This window comes from Paroedura picta, chromosome 5 (genome assembly GCF_049243985.1).
Source record: "Paroedura picta isolate Pp20150507F chromosome 5, Ppicta_v3.0, whole genome shotgun sequence".
Lineage (NCBI taxonomy): Eukaryota > Metazoa > Chordata > Lepidosauria > Squamata > Gekkonidae > Paroedura > Paroedura picta.
Window position 1 is genome coordinate 22,027,574 of NC_135373.1, and position 14,259 is coordinate 22,041,832.

Consider the following 14,259-nt stretch of genomic DNA (forward strand, 5'->3'; position numbering starts at 1 on the left):
GGATGCATACTAGAATGCACACTCTGCTGAACTGTTTTAAGTCCCACACGGTCCTGATATCTGGAAAGTGCCAATTGGGGCATTTATTTTCTGAACTGAAGCCAAACAACATTATAGGACCAAGGCTGGGTTTTAATCCTTGTCATAAAGGATATTCTTTAATAGTTGTTGCTATTATTATTATTATTATTATTATTATTATTATTATTATTATTATTATTATTATTATTATTATTATTATTATTATTATTATTATGCCATAGGTTTTACACAATACCAACAACATAAACAATGCATTTACAAGATATAGGTGATAAAATAAAATGTACCTTATAATCGTTTACTATATAAACTAGTTTAAACTCCCTGGGTAGCCCCAGCTAGAGCTGATCAGCCTAGGCGGCCTCATTTATGGGCTGATACATGCACATTTTTCTGAAGACAATTTTTTAAACTCAACACCAAGAAAAAAAATTCAAGTCCACCATATGAACCATGTCTCTGGAAAGGATTCATCTGGACTTTTCCATCCCAGGGAAAGACTGGGCCATGCAAGAGACCTGTGAAGGACTCAGAGTAAGATTTGCTTTCAGAGTTTATTCTTAGGGCCGAAATAATCACAGGTGGCAGGATCCCAGAATCCTTTCTCCAGCTGTGGACTCATCTTTCTTTCCCCAGTGGTGACCCCAGAACAATGGACCCTTCTGATTGGAAGCTCTGGACTGGGAAAACCTGGAGGCTTTGGGGGTGGAGCCTGAAAAGGGCAGGGTTTGGAGAGGGGAGGTACTTCATTGGAATATAATGCCATGGAGCCCAACTTCCCAAGTCGCCATTTTTTCCAGGTGAGCCGATCTCTGTCACCTGAGGATCAGTTGTAATAGCGGGAGATCTCCAGCTAACATGTGGAGGCTGGTGGCCTTAAAGGCTGGTGGAAATAGAGCCCTTTCTTCCTGTCCTCCAGAATATCTCCAGATCTTCTGTATGGTGGACTTGGAAAGTCAGAGCTGACCTATGCCCCCCTGGAGGTTTTTCAACGCAAGAGAGAAGACAATGTTTTGCCATTGCCTGCTTCAGCTCTCTGATGGCAGAATTTCATCCAAGCCCTAAAATTTGACAAATTTTGCCTAGCCTGGGCCATCTCAGCTGGGGTCTTCTGAATACTAAACCACCTTTTGAATGAGCTGCAATGTCTGTGTTTAGAAGGTTTGCTTCAGCTTCAAGGCAGCTAAATTGGTTCAGGTTCACTTTCAAATCTCGGGGTGGGGGAATCTCTTGTAAGAAATGCTTTTGGTTTAGATTCTGGCTTGGTTTGACCTCCTGGTTACAGAGACTTGGTTAAACCTCCTGGTCAGCAGAGAGATCAGATTCAGAAGGTTGATGAATGGCTCCTTAATTGGCCAAAGCATCAGGAAGGGTATGCATCTCTCTCTGTCTCTCTCACACTCTGTCTCTCTCTGTCACTCTCTCTCTCTCCTCTCTTATATTTATGTTTGGCTCCTTTCTCTTTCTGCCCCTAGAATTTCCCTCCCCTTCTCCACAGACCCTCCAAGTAGACTTACTTCTCTTGCAGCCAGAGAGGGCCCCCAGTTGTGTCACTGGCCGTTTGCTTTCTGCAACATGAAGTTGGGGGAGAATTTTGTTGAAGGCTGTAACAAGAGAAATAGGCAGGAACCAGAAAAGGCAGAAGTGCTAGCAAACAACTTCTGCAAAGACGTTCTCGGGTATGCGGGGGGTGGGGGTGCGGGAAGGAAAGATGGTTTTCTTAGACATTTCTCCCCTGCCATCTTAGACACTTCCCCCATGTCTTTCCACCCAGATCACCATGTCTGCAATAAGGTGTTATTTGGCTTCGCTTGGAGTCCCCGGTGGGTAAAAAATGAAAATTAGGTATGTAAGCCAGATGCCCTTAATGAAGTTCTTTCCTCTCACCATGAGGGCTTCTTAGGCTTCGAGGGGGGCAACATCTCACCCACCCTTTCAATGCCTATGGATGCCTCTTCCGTGGCCCTTCACTGGTGCAAAATTGCTATGGCCAAGCACCATCCATGTTGGAGAAAGGGGGTTTCTTGCCTACCCTGTAAGAGGGGAGTGGGGAGTTTGGACAGAGTATCCAGAGCTTTTGAGCCTACAGGTTCCTTTGGAATTCTGACACAGAGTGATGGGGGCAGCCCCAAAATGGATGCCACAAAATGGCAGAATCTACCAGAGAAGGCATGCAGATATATAGCCATTGTGATTAAACATCATTTGTTTTTAAGTGAATATACATTTTTGTTACATTGTCTTTAAGACCTACATGGGAAATTAAATCAAAAATGGCTGTGTAGGGGATGGAGAATCCCCAGAATCAGAACTAATTTCCAAACAATAGAGATTGGTTCACCTGGAGAAAATGGGTGAATTGAATTGTCAAAACTATATTCTTTAAACTTACACAGCCAATCAGATCTCCTGGGGCCCTGCCCACTTTCTAAAAGCACTTGGCCGGAGGCAAGAAGGCTGTGGTCCTGTGCTAGGAGCCCATAGGCACTCCACTGGGGGGCCCTGACCTATGTGGGGGGGGGGGGCGGGGAATGCAGCGTTTTGAGATGCTGGGAAGAGACCCAAAAAAGATTTGCAAATGTAAAAAGGCTTAAAGATGCTGAGGAATAGGCAATATTCCAACTCCCACACTATCATTTCAATGCATTGGAACAGGAGTTTGGCATGGAGGTGTATACCTTTATGTTGTACACAGGTGTATGGATAAATCTGGCTGCCTGGAAAGAGTGACTCTCACGACAGCTTTCTGGAGCGGAGTCTGGGACACTGGAAGCAGTGGAACCAGAAGCCCTAAAAGAGAAGTTAAGCAAAGAGAGAGGAGGGAAATCTAGTATTGGTGCAACAGGCTTCCATCTGTGGGCATTCTGCCTGTTGCTCTCCGGGAGGGAAATTGCAATACCCAGATGTGTGCATTCGGGCTCACGTCTCCTTTGATCATTTGTGTTGCTTCTGCAAGTGATCAATGAAGACCAAATCACCAGTCCTTGAAGGTTGTTGTGGAGCCGTGCATCAATGCATTGGAGGTGCACTTGCCAAAGGCAGGTAGAGAAATGCCCAAAGATTTGGAGTTGGAGCCTAAAGATGTGAGGTTTTGGGGGAAGGAGGGGTGGTAAGAGGAGAAGAGGAAACCGCTGGGAACTCTCTTCCCTGGATCCCCCAAAACCTTGAGCCATCCCAGAGTCCCCTGACACATAGAGAACAAGTGCTTCCCAGCTTGGAGTCCCTTGCTGAAAATGGGTTGGGGAGCTCATTAAAATGGGTCACAGGCATTTGCAGTCCCACTGATTGTTATCTCCCCCATTTATGTTAAGTGGGTCACCATACCAATTAAATTTGGACTCGTGGGTCACCATACCCAAACAGCTCAGGAACCATTGACTTAGAGCACATCCCCACATGGTGATACTACTGGGGGCCACGGGCTATGGTCTGCTCATGACAACTGTGTTGTTGCCATCTTCCAGGTAGGGGCTGCCATCTTCCAGGTAGGGGCTGGAAATCTCCCAAGACTCACAGCTGATCTTCAAGCAAGAGAGATCCACTCATCTGGAGAAAACGGTTGCTTGGGAAGATAGACTCCATGGCATTAGACCCCAGTGAAGTCCCCCCCTCCCTCCTTGGGCTCCATCCCTCAAATCTCCAGGCATTTCCCAACCTGAGGACAGCAGCCCTAACAGCCCAGCAGGGGCTCATGGGAATTGTAATCCATGGACATCTGAAGAGCCACGGTTTGGCCACCCCTGCTGTAGGCTATCATCTAGATATACAACACCTTGGAGAAGAAGGATGGTGTGGGGGCATGACATGTTCTGGATCACGCTTGAAGGCACCTGATCTCCAATTTGGAGATGCCATAGATTGGATTCTGATGGGAGGCTAAATAAGTAAAGGCAAGACAGAGATAAGTCCCCCTCCCACACACACACAGCCAGTGCAGTATCCTAGAAATGAATAACATTCTGTTTCTGGCAAACAAACTCTTCAGCAACACCAGAAGACCGTGGGCAACAGAGCAGGAGGACAGCTGTATTTTCGGTTCCTCTAATACGGGTCCCCGAGGGAAGTGACCTGCTTGTGATATGAGAGATCACCCTAGGTGGGACTCACAGCCGCGGCCGGGTATTCAAATGAGAATGTTGAATTCCACTTCGGAAAGGAAATGGTACTTTGATCATTAGACAGAAAAGGAGCCTTGCTTAACCGTAGAAAGCATAGAGGCAAGAGCCCCATGATGTTTAATGTAGATTTGGAAGGCAGGTGGGAAATCCAGGAGCGGAGTTCCCCTTCTTGGACTCTGCACCTTGATAGAGGAATGCATGTAGTCCAGGAAGGCACTACATGCAAGGAAGGGCAGTTATATACATCTTAAGGTAAAAGGTAAAGGTATCCCCTGTGCAAGCACCGAGTCATGTCTGACCCTTGGGGTGACACCCTCTAGCGTTTTCATGGCAGACTCAATACGGGGTGGTTTGCCAGTGCCTTCCCCAGTCATTACCATTTACCCCCCAGCAAGCTGGGTACTCGTTTTACCGACCTCGGAAGGATGGAAGGCTGAGTCAACCCTGAGCCGGCTGCTGGGATTGAACTCCCAGCCTCATGGGCAGAGCTTTCAGACAGCTGCCTTAACACTCTGCACCACATAAGGCTCATATATACATCTTAAATAACATAAAATAAATGTTTTGGAGGGAAACGTTTTGCCGCCTTCCTTCTTTGTTCACAGGCTTTAAAAGGAGATTAGACAGATCCCTAAAGTAATGGTCCATCAGTGGCTAATTGCCATTGTGACTCAAGGAAAGCTCCACAGCCAGGGAGAACCAACTTCTGAATACCACAGCTGGGCGCATCATGCGGAAGATTTCCTGATTGGGAAATCCCTGGAGATTTTAGGGGTGGAGCCCAAGGAGGGCAGACTTTGGGGAAAGGAGGGCAATGGGCTATAAGGCCATAGAGGAGCCTGTCTTTCAAAGAGGCCATTTTCTCCAGGGGAACTGATCTCTGTTCCCTGAAGATCAATTGTCATCTGAAGAGGTCTTCGGACACCACCCACAGGCTTCAAGAAAAAAGGCTGGTTGATCAGTGAAGCAAAGACCCAAGAAATGATCAACCCAACAGTGTCACAATAAAGTTAAAAAAAACAAATTTAAAAACTTTATTGATGATTTCTTCAGTCTTTACCACCCGGATATTGGCAACCCTAGTTTCTCCAGGACAGCTGGTTGGCGGTCGAATGATGGGATAAATAAATAAATGAACCACAAAGAAACCTCAACCGCAGGAAATATGATGCAAGTTGAAAAAGTATGCAAACAATTTTAATAACAAATAGCGGCCGCGGCGCGGCGCGGCGCGGCCGCCGTTGACGCCGCGGGGGCGCCCAGCGTTGACGCGGCTCCTGGCGGCGTCATAGGGGCCGCGCCGGAGCGCGGCTGCAGAGGGGCGGGGCCGCCGGCCTTAAAAAGGCCGGAGCAGGCGTCCCCGTCCTCTTTCGCGCCAGCTGCTCGCCGAGGACAGTTACCCGCCCACCCTCCCTGTTTTTCGTTTCGTTCCGTTCTTAAATTCGTCGCAGTCGCGGATATGCAAGGTAGGGAGCCTGTTGGCAGGGAGCCCGTCTGCGTGCGGGACTCCCTGAGGTGGGGGGTCTCCTTAAAGAGACCGGCATTGACCCGGGCGCGGCTTACCCAGCTGGGAGGCCAGGGGCCCGGGGAGCCAAGTGGCGGGGGAACAACAATGGAGGCGGACGCCCGTTGGGTTCCTCGCGGCCACTTCGCGGCCACTTCCCCAGAAGGTGTCCCATCCTCCTGGCTGGGAGTGAGGCGTGGAGCCAAAGGGCCGCGGGTTGGTACAAGCAGCCGGACGGCTGATGGGGTCAGGCTCCCTTACCTACATATGGCCAACCCTCGGCTGGGGGTGGTCTGTCAATAAACGGCTGCGGCCAAGTTATATGCCAAAAAGCTGGAGTCGTGTCTTCGCTGGTTGAGTCGCCACCTGCCAGTCAACATACAAACTCTACTATTCTCAAATACAATATACACTGTGAATTGCCAATGGTCACATGATATGTGGAGAAGTCAGAGAAAATTATACAAAATTTCATAATACAACATTTCAAAAAGCCACAAAAGTGCAAAGATTACATAATGTCTCCTCACAACCAAGCACAATATATGACTGTAACTCCCAACAGAGCCTTACCACTCTGCGCCACAAGAGGCTCTTGCAGGGGGATATACAGAGGCGCAAACAACTGAATAAGCGTTTTGTTTAAATTTTATTTATTTAAATATAGAGTTGGTTATAAATATAGAGAAGAGCAAACAAAGGCTTCGCTGGCTGGTTGTGATGCAAACAGGGTTCTCAATAGGTTCTTCTAAATTTCTAAATAAGTTACTTCTAAATAAGTTTGTCTAAACTTCTAAATAAGTTACTATCCAACCTAGAACAAAGGGAATCCTTCACAGGTTAACAATTAAGATGACAAAACATTGTGTGTCTCTAGCCACAAAGTTCCTTGAATGCCTGGGCGAGATGGACAGCTGCGGACCCAGGAGGACACCCCTGGTTTTTTATGTTGCTGGTGGTCCTAGGATGTCCCCATAAGAGGACTTTCTGCTACATTTTGTCTCCAAACCAAACCAAACAAGGAGCCCTTTCTCATCCGATTTCAGAAGCTAAACAGGGTTGGCCCCAGTGTGTGCTAGCATGACACCATGGATGTTCAGGGTTACTAAGCAGAGGCAAACTACCAAAGAAGAAGAAGAAGAGGAGAAGGACAAGTGGTTTTTACACCCTACTTTTCACTATCCAACAGAGCTTCACAGTGGCATACAAACACCTTTCCCTTCCTCTCCCCCAACTGACAGCCTGTGAGGCAGGTGGGGCTGAGAGAGCTCTGTGAGAACTGTGACTGGCCCACCTCACTCAGCTTGGCTGCATGTGAAAGAGGAGTGGAGAATCAAACCCGGTTCTCCCGATTAGATGCCATCACTTTTAACCACTACCCCAAACTGGCTGTTAAGCTGCTGGTCTGTTGGCCTTGAAAATTCAGCAATCGACTGTGACCATTTCCACACTGGAGAATTCAAGCCAGGTTGCAAGCGGAAGTTTGAGTTGGGACAGGTTCCCCCACCTCTTCCTGTTCCCGCACGGGGGAGTACTTGGCCTGGTGCAGGTCATCCACACGGGAGCTGGGCCAGCAAAGTTCCTTGTGAGGAAAAGCTACGTGATTTGACTGCACATTCTCTGCCCCTAATCCTTCGGATGAGGAGGTGTAACAGCCATACCTACTGGATTGGCTCCCTCCAATGAGAGACGGCCTAGAGGTGTGGTGCAAAGTTCAGATGCAGGGTGTGGGAGGGAGCTTTGAGACAGCGATAGTAGACAAACCTGAACCCCTTGGTTTCCAAAATCAAACTGGCTTCTTAGAGATGAGCCAAATTTATTCCAGCATTTGGGCATTGGAGAGTTAGCCTTCCTGAAAGGCTAAATTTGGTTTCCAAGAAGGTTTGGGACATGCCTGAACATGCACACACATGCACACACATGCACACACTGCAAAACACAACAATATTGTCACATATAATATGTATAATGCAGCAGATGAAGCTGACCGTGGTTGAGAGAGCACACCATACATTTACTAATGCAGGAGCCTTTGACATGCACAAAGGAGTGAGAGAGAGGAGAAAGCTTCCTTCCTTTCTCCAAATCTGATACTTAAAGGCATCAAGGGAAGGTAATAGAAAGGAGATTCAGGCTGGACCAATGGAAATACTTCTTCCCTCAATGAATGATTGAAATGTGGACTCTGTTGCCAGAGGAAGTAGTGATGGCCACAGACACAGCTGGCCTTCAAAGGTGATTAGGCAGATTCATGGAGGATAGGGGAACCTCCATATTCAGAGGCAGTAAACCTCTGAAAAACAGTACTAGGAGGCAACCTCAGGACAAGGCCTCAATCTCTGTGCCCTGTCGAGAAACGGGTGCTACTGTGTGGGTCGGGATGCTGATCTAGATGGACCACTGGTCTGATCCAGCAAAGCTCTTCTGGTGTTCTTATGATAGATAGCGGGGAGCTGGTGATGCCACAGTGGAGCTTATCTCTTTGCCTGTGAGTGCTGCAGCTAGACATCTGCCCACTTCCTCAGAGCCCTTCCCCACCAAGGATGGGCCACTGGGTACTGGCATCCACTTCCTTCCTTCAATCAGCCGAGTTTGGCAACACTCCCTCTGTGCTCTGGATCTGAGGTCTGCTTTGTTGAGCAACACTGGAGATCCATTTTCTCCAGAATGGGGGTGGGGGGGGGAGGAATCACTTGCATGCCACTCATCATGCTTGTCTCATGGGCTGTCTCAACAAAATCAGGAAAAAAAGGGACAAATGAGGAGATACGTTTTTTCTCCCCATTTGGCCCAGAAACCCTCCCCAGGTGTGCTTTCTTCCAAGCCCCGTGTTTTTATTTTTGCTGAATTTGGAACTTTTGTCTATGAAAATTGAGGTTGTGCATAAATGCCTTAGCATAGTTTTGTTGCAGATATTGTTAACACTTTGATTTCGGACTAGGTCCATGATACTGAGCTGTTGAAGCTTCTTTGGGACAGTCTATAGCCTAATAGTCTAAGTCTGGGGACCGGTACCAGTCCGGTACTATGCTGCCTTTCACCCCCAAATGTGAGGAACTACAATCAAGGAAGTTGTCTCACATTGATGTTGACCCCCCCCCTTCCAAAGTGAGAAACAGCTGAAACCATTATTTCATTTTGTTAAAGGAACGGAAACAAATATAGAGTACAGTACAAGGGAAAGAACCGTGAAGTCCCAAGAGGATTGTGGAGGATAATCATAGTGCAGAATCACAAAATGCTTGCATGTAACTCTTGCATCTGGTTTATCTCTTTCTGCTTGGCTACTATCTAAGTTTGGTCTTCTATCAGTTTTGCACGGTCACAGATCTTATGAAAGAATTAATCCAATGAGAGGTTTTCTTATTTCAACATTTTGTGATTTGGTACCTCCCTCCCTCCCTCCCTCCGTCCCTCATTCATTCATTCATTCATTCATTCATTCATTCATTCATTCATTCATCCATTCATATACATAATTATCAGTGCAATCCAAAACAAACATAGACCTTTCAAAGTCTATTCACGTAAAGGGGTTTAGGCTTGCATGGTGATCTAATGATGATCTTTTCATAGAAAGCTACCATTTTGTTTCCCTCTTCTAGCTGACCCAGAGCACTCATCTCTACCTAAAAGATTATCCTGTTCTCCATATTTCTCATAAATGCATGTAAAGGGAGTTCTTAGTCTGAGGAAGAGTGCTTGCACTCGAAAGCTCATGCCTTGAATAAATCTTTGTTGGTCTTAAAGGTGCTCCTGGACTCTGATTTTATTGTGTTACTACAGACCAACAGAACCTCTTGTGGCACAGAGTGGTAAGCGGCAGAAATGCTGTCTGAAGCTGCCTGCCCATGAGGTTGGGAGTTCAATCCCAGAAGCCGGCTCAAGGTTGACTCAGCCTTCCATCCTTCCAAGGTCAATATAATGAGTACCCAGCTTGCTGGGGGGTAAAACGGCAATGACTGGGGAAGGTACTGGCAAGGCCACCCTGTATTGAGTCTGCCATGAAAATGCTGGAGGGCGTCAACCCAAGGGTCAGACATGACCCAGTGCTTGCACAGGGGATACCTTTACCTTTTTACAGATCAACAGAGCTACCCATTGAATCTATGGTACTCTAATGTTTATCATGTATCTTAATAATTACTTTCACTTGTTGTCTTGTACTAAACAGCAGGAAAAACCCTGTGTAGACTAAGCAATGAGAAACATTAAGGTGGCAGTCTTAAAAAGGCCAATAGAGGTTTTTGACAATCTTCTGATGGGTAAACTGCAGGACTGCAGCCTGGATTTTTAGGTGGTTAGGAGGATAAGGAACTGGCTAGAAAACTGCACCCAAAGAGTCGTTGTCAATGGCGTTTCATCGGATGGGAGGGAGGTGAGCAGTGGGGTACCTCAGGGCTCAGTACTGGGCCTGTTACTTTTCAATATTTTTATCCATGATCTGGAGGAGGGGGTGGAGAGACACCTCATGACACTTGTGGATGGTACCAAATTGGGAGTTGAAGTGAACACCCCAGAAGACAGAGATAGAGTTCAAAAAGCGGGCAAATCAGAACAGATGCAATTCAAAAAGGTCAAGGCCAGAGTTCTACCTACATCTCAGTCACAAAACTGAGAAGCAGGCATACTGGATGGGTGATACACTCCTGGGTAGCATCTCCTCTGCACTCTCTCAGTTTTGTCCATGTCCTTTTTGAAGTGAGGCCTCCAGAACTGCACACAGGACTCTGGGTGGGGTCTGACCAATGCAGGATGTGGAAGGGACTATGACATCTTGCGATTTCCAATTGATGTTGATTCAACCCAAGACTGCATTTGCCTTCTTTACCGCCCCATCACACTGTTCATATGTAGTTTACAGTCCACAAGTACTCCAAGAGCTCATTCACACACACACACACACACACACACACACACACACACACACAGCCACCCAAAAGTGTATCTCCCATCCAGTATGCAAATGCTTCTCAGTTTTGTGACCCAGATGTAGATCTCTGCACTTCTCCTTATTGAATTGCATCTTGTTCACATTTGCCCACTTTTCCAGCATGTTCCGATCTCGTTGAACTCTATCTCTATCTTCTGGGGTCTTCGCCACTCCTTCCAATTTGGTGTCATCTGCAAATTTAATGAGTAGTCCCTCCACCCGCTCATCCAGATCACTGGTAAAAATGTTGAAAAGTACCAGACACAGGACTCAGCCCTGTGGCACCCTACTGCTTATCCTCCTCCAAACTGATGAAACCTTCAGTTTTTTGCGAATCGACTCCTTTAATATCCCCTCCATTATCTTCTCTGTGACAGAGGTCAGACTCACTAGTTTCCCGGGTCATCTCTCCTCCCTCTTTTGAAGATTGGGATAGCATTTGGTCTCCTCCAATCTTCTGACCTGTCTCCGGTCTTCCATGAGGTCCTAAACATGATGGACAAGGGTTCCACAAGCTCTCCAGAAAGTTCTTTGATGGGGCACACCCTCTGGCCCAGGGGATTTGAATTCATCCAGTGCAGCCAGGTGTCTCTTGACAACCTCTCTGTGTATTTCAAACTGCCATACTGTATCTTGCCAATTACCTCCCTAGATGGACCATGATCTTCTGGTGGGGGAAACAGAAGCAAAATAGGTACAAAATAAGTACTTTCTGCTTTCTCTCTGTTTCTTTCCTCATTAGCGATATTATTGGGAATTGCATTTGTAAAGGGACGACTTTTTCTTCCGTTTCTGCACTAAAATTTGCTTCTGCAGGCGCAGTTCCAAATTTTCCCCTTACTTGTCCCACAGCAAAGGAATCCCCAGAAAACCCGATTTCATCTTTTCATGGGGGTTCTAAGAGGGTCTAATTGGGGGCTACCCAATGCAGAAATGCATGCAACTGGGTTTTTCCCTATGCCTGGCGTTTTGAGTCATTTCAACGCACCCTTTCCCAATTGCCGTCCTCCCTCCCCTTCCTTCCCTCTGTTCCGAAAAAAATCTGCCTTTTTTTCTTTTAAAAAAGGAGTGATTGTGTTACAACACTGCTTCTAAATTTAAAAAAGCAGCAGTCTTACACAGCAGCATTATAATATTATGTCCCAGGGTTTAAAAATATATATACATTCAGGACAATTTGGGAAGAAGGGGGGGGGAGGGAGGCAATCAAGGGATGCAACGAAAACAAAGGTGCAAGCAGGCACTATGTTGCAAAAAACACATTTCTTGAAAAGGGGTAGGGGAGCAAAGCATGATGGGAGGCTGCCTCCATCAGATTCATTGCAGAAAGCATGTTGCCAATTTCAGTCTGTTATAGGCGGCTTCTCTGACCCGTCTCAGGATTCTCCCATCTTTGGCCTCTCTGATGACTGACCTGCAGTGCCTAGTAACCTGAAGACTCTTTTTTTCCTGTACTTCCCTCCATTTCTTGAACAATTCCTATTTCTTCCTTGGCTTATCCTGAGGTTCTCTGCTCATCCATAGAGGCCGCTTGAATTCCCTATCACGGTTCCATCAAATGCTGCACCAGATCTGCAGAGGACGAGAAACCCCGTGTCTTTGTCTGGGAACACCACAAACTGTCCACTGCAGGGAACTAAGCGGTTGTTTCCTGTTGCTTTTCATTTTAAAAGGCAGAAGCTCAAACTGATGGGGAACTTGCCCTCGGTGGCTATGAACCTGGCTGTTTTGAAGAAGAAAGACAGGAAGTCTCTCCAAAAGAAAAAGAGCCGCAAGAAGACATTACAACAAAATTGCTTCCTGCAGCCAGTCATTGCTCTGTCTTTCCAGCAAGGTTGCCAAGATTGAGCGATGAGAAACGAAAAGAAAGGAGGAGACTGGTGAAAAATAAAAGTATTTTCTGAGACCTCTCAGTGTGGTTTCTTATAGAGTTCAAAGTATAAGTTCAAAATGATGGACATATTTCTTCCAGTATCCTTTATATGTATGTCTTCAAAGGCAAAAATAGTACAATGTCTTCCCCAAAATTATATATGCATATATATATAGGGGAGCCAAAACGGGGTCCAGATTAAAGATTACCCATTTTCAAGGCAAACACCTTTTCTTCGGGGGCTAGTCCCTCTCATTCAGAATGTCAACAGTATTTTTCCATAAGTAATTAATCACGATTAATATAAATCGGCCAAACGGTTCTAAAATTCCTGAAGGATCTGTATAGTTCAATTAACAATGTCTCCATTATATAGGGGACCCCATTTTGCCTCCCATATATATATGCTGGATGGATGGATGGATGGATGGATGGATGGATGGATGGATGGATGGATGGATGGATGGATGGATGGATGGATAGATAGATAGATCTCCCTGTGCATATATGCATATATATATATATATATATATATAGCCCTATGCATATATATTGCTCTGTGACTGGCTAGCCACAGCTGAGGGGGAGTGAATATTACTGGCTGGCATTCTCAAAACCTGGGTTTCTTGACAGCCCTGGAATGTTTCCCCAAATGAATGGGAGTTAATTATCTTTCTATTTATATTTTAGAAACTTGTTAAACGTTTATTGAGAGGTGTGACCATATGTGGTCATGTCAGCCCACCCACCCTTCCCAAAATGGGACTGGGGAGAGTGGGAAAGGGGAGGTCCCCAGGGGAGGGTGTACCATATTCTGCACAATCATGCCACTTCTGGGTTTCTCGAAGCCTGAAGAACATTTCAGGGGTTTCCCAATGGTAAAAATGTTGAGAAAGCTGGCTAGATTCAATCAGTTAAGCCTCAGACAGCTCCTTAGCTGAAACTCCCATCTGAGAAGAAACACTTGTGAAAGTACTGAGTTTTTGATAGAGAGAGAAGCCACACAGTATCTGTCAGCTGGAGCAGTGATTTGGTAGACAATTTAGGAGCAAACACCAATTAGGTGAGAGAGGAGGGGACCTCTGCCTAGTTGGAGGGGGAAATCAGGGGTGAATTGCCTAAGATACATGTGTGTGTGAGGCAGAGCTTCCATCAGAAAGGGAGGTAGAAAGTTGTGGCCAAGCTGAGATTGTCCCCTTTCTAAGAACCAGGGGAGTTCCGGGGAACTACAAAGACTACAGGTCAGAGTAGAACCAAGGTGTTTGGGCAAGAAAGAAACCTCTTTGTTAAAATAAGAAACGTAACCACTAAAAGAAAAGCCTGTAAACATCCATCCAAAAAGCCTGTGACCTAATTAATTTGGGAACATAACCATGATTTGTCATTCCAACCACCCTTCCCCTCTTTGTAAAATAAAACCTTTAATCAGTTTTATTTATTTATTAGTTAGACTTATAGCCCACCCCTACCAGGCTTTATTAGTAAAAGCGATTCAGTGCCATGTTGGGCTGAACAAAAGCAAAGACATTGAACAGTGATAGGCTGGGACAAGGAGCTTCATTTTGGAGGGAAAATTTACCCCAGTAAGGGGGAAAGAGTGCAGAGAGGTATTCCTAGTAGCAAATACTAGGGGGCTTTTCGCACACCTTCAAAATCGCACAATGGTTGCCAATTGAAAACGCTACTGATTTGCCATTATGCACAACGTCGTTGACAACCTGCCACACACCTGAAACCGATCCGCAAAAAGCGCTTCCTTGTAGTGCTTTCAGGGAAATCCCCAAAAGTG

At 46.2% G+C, this 14,259-nt stretch overlaps 1 protein-coding gene across 1 annotated transcript in view; it reads right to left on the minus strand.

The window, feature by feature from the left end:
* LOC143837282 (sialic acid-binding Ig-like lectin 13) overlaps positions 1 to 1,608 on the minus strand; it is a 30,730-nt gene extending 29,122 nt beyond the window's left edge. Inside the window, exon 1 of the mRNA XM_077336912.1 lies at positions 1,560 to 1,608. The gene's annotated coding sequence lies outside the window, so the exon portion shown is untranslated. The remainder of the gene's footprint in view (positions 1 to 1,559) is intronic.
* Positions 1,609 to 14,259: the final 12,651 nt, after the last annotated feature.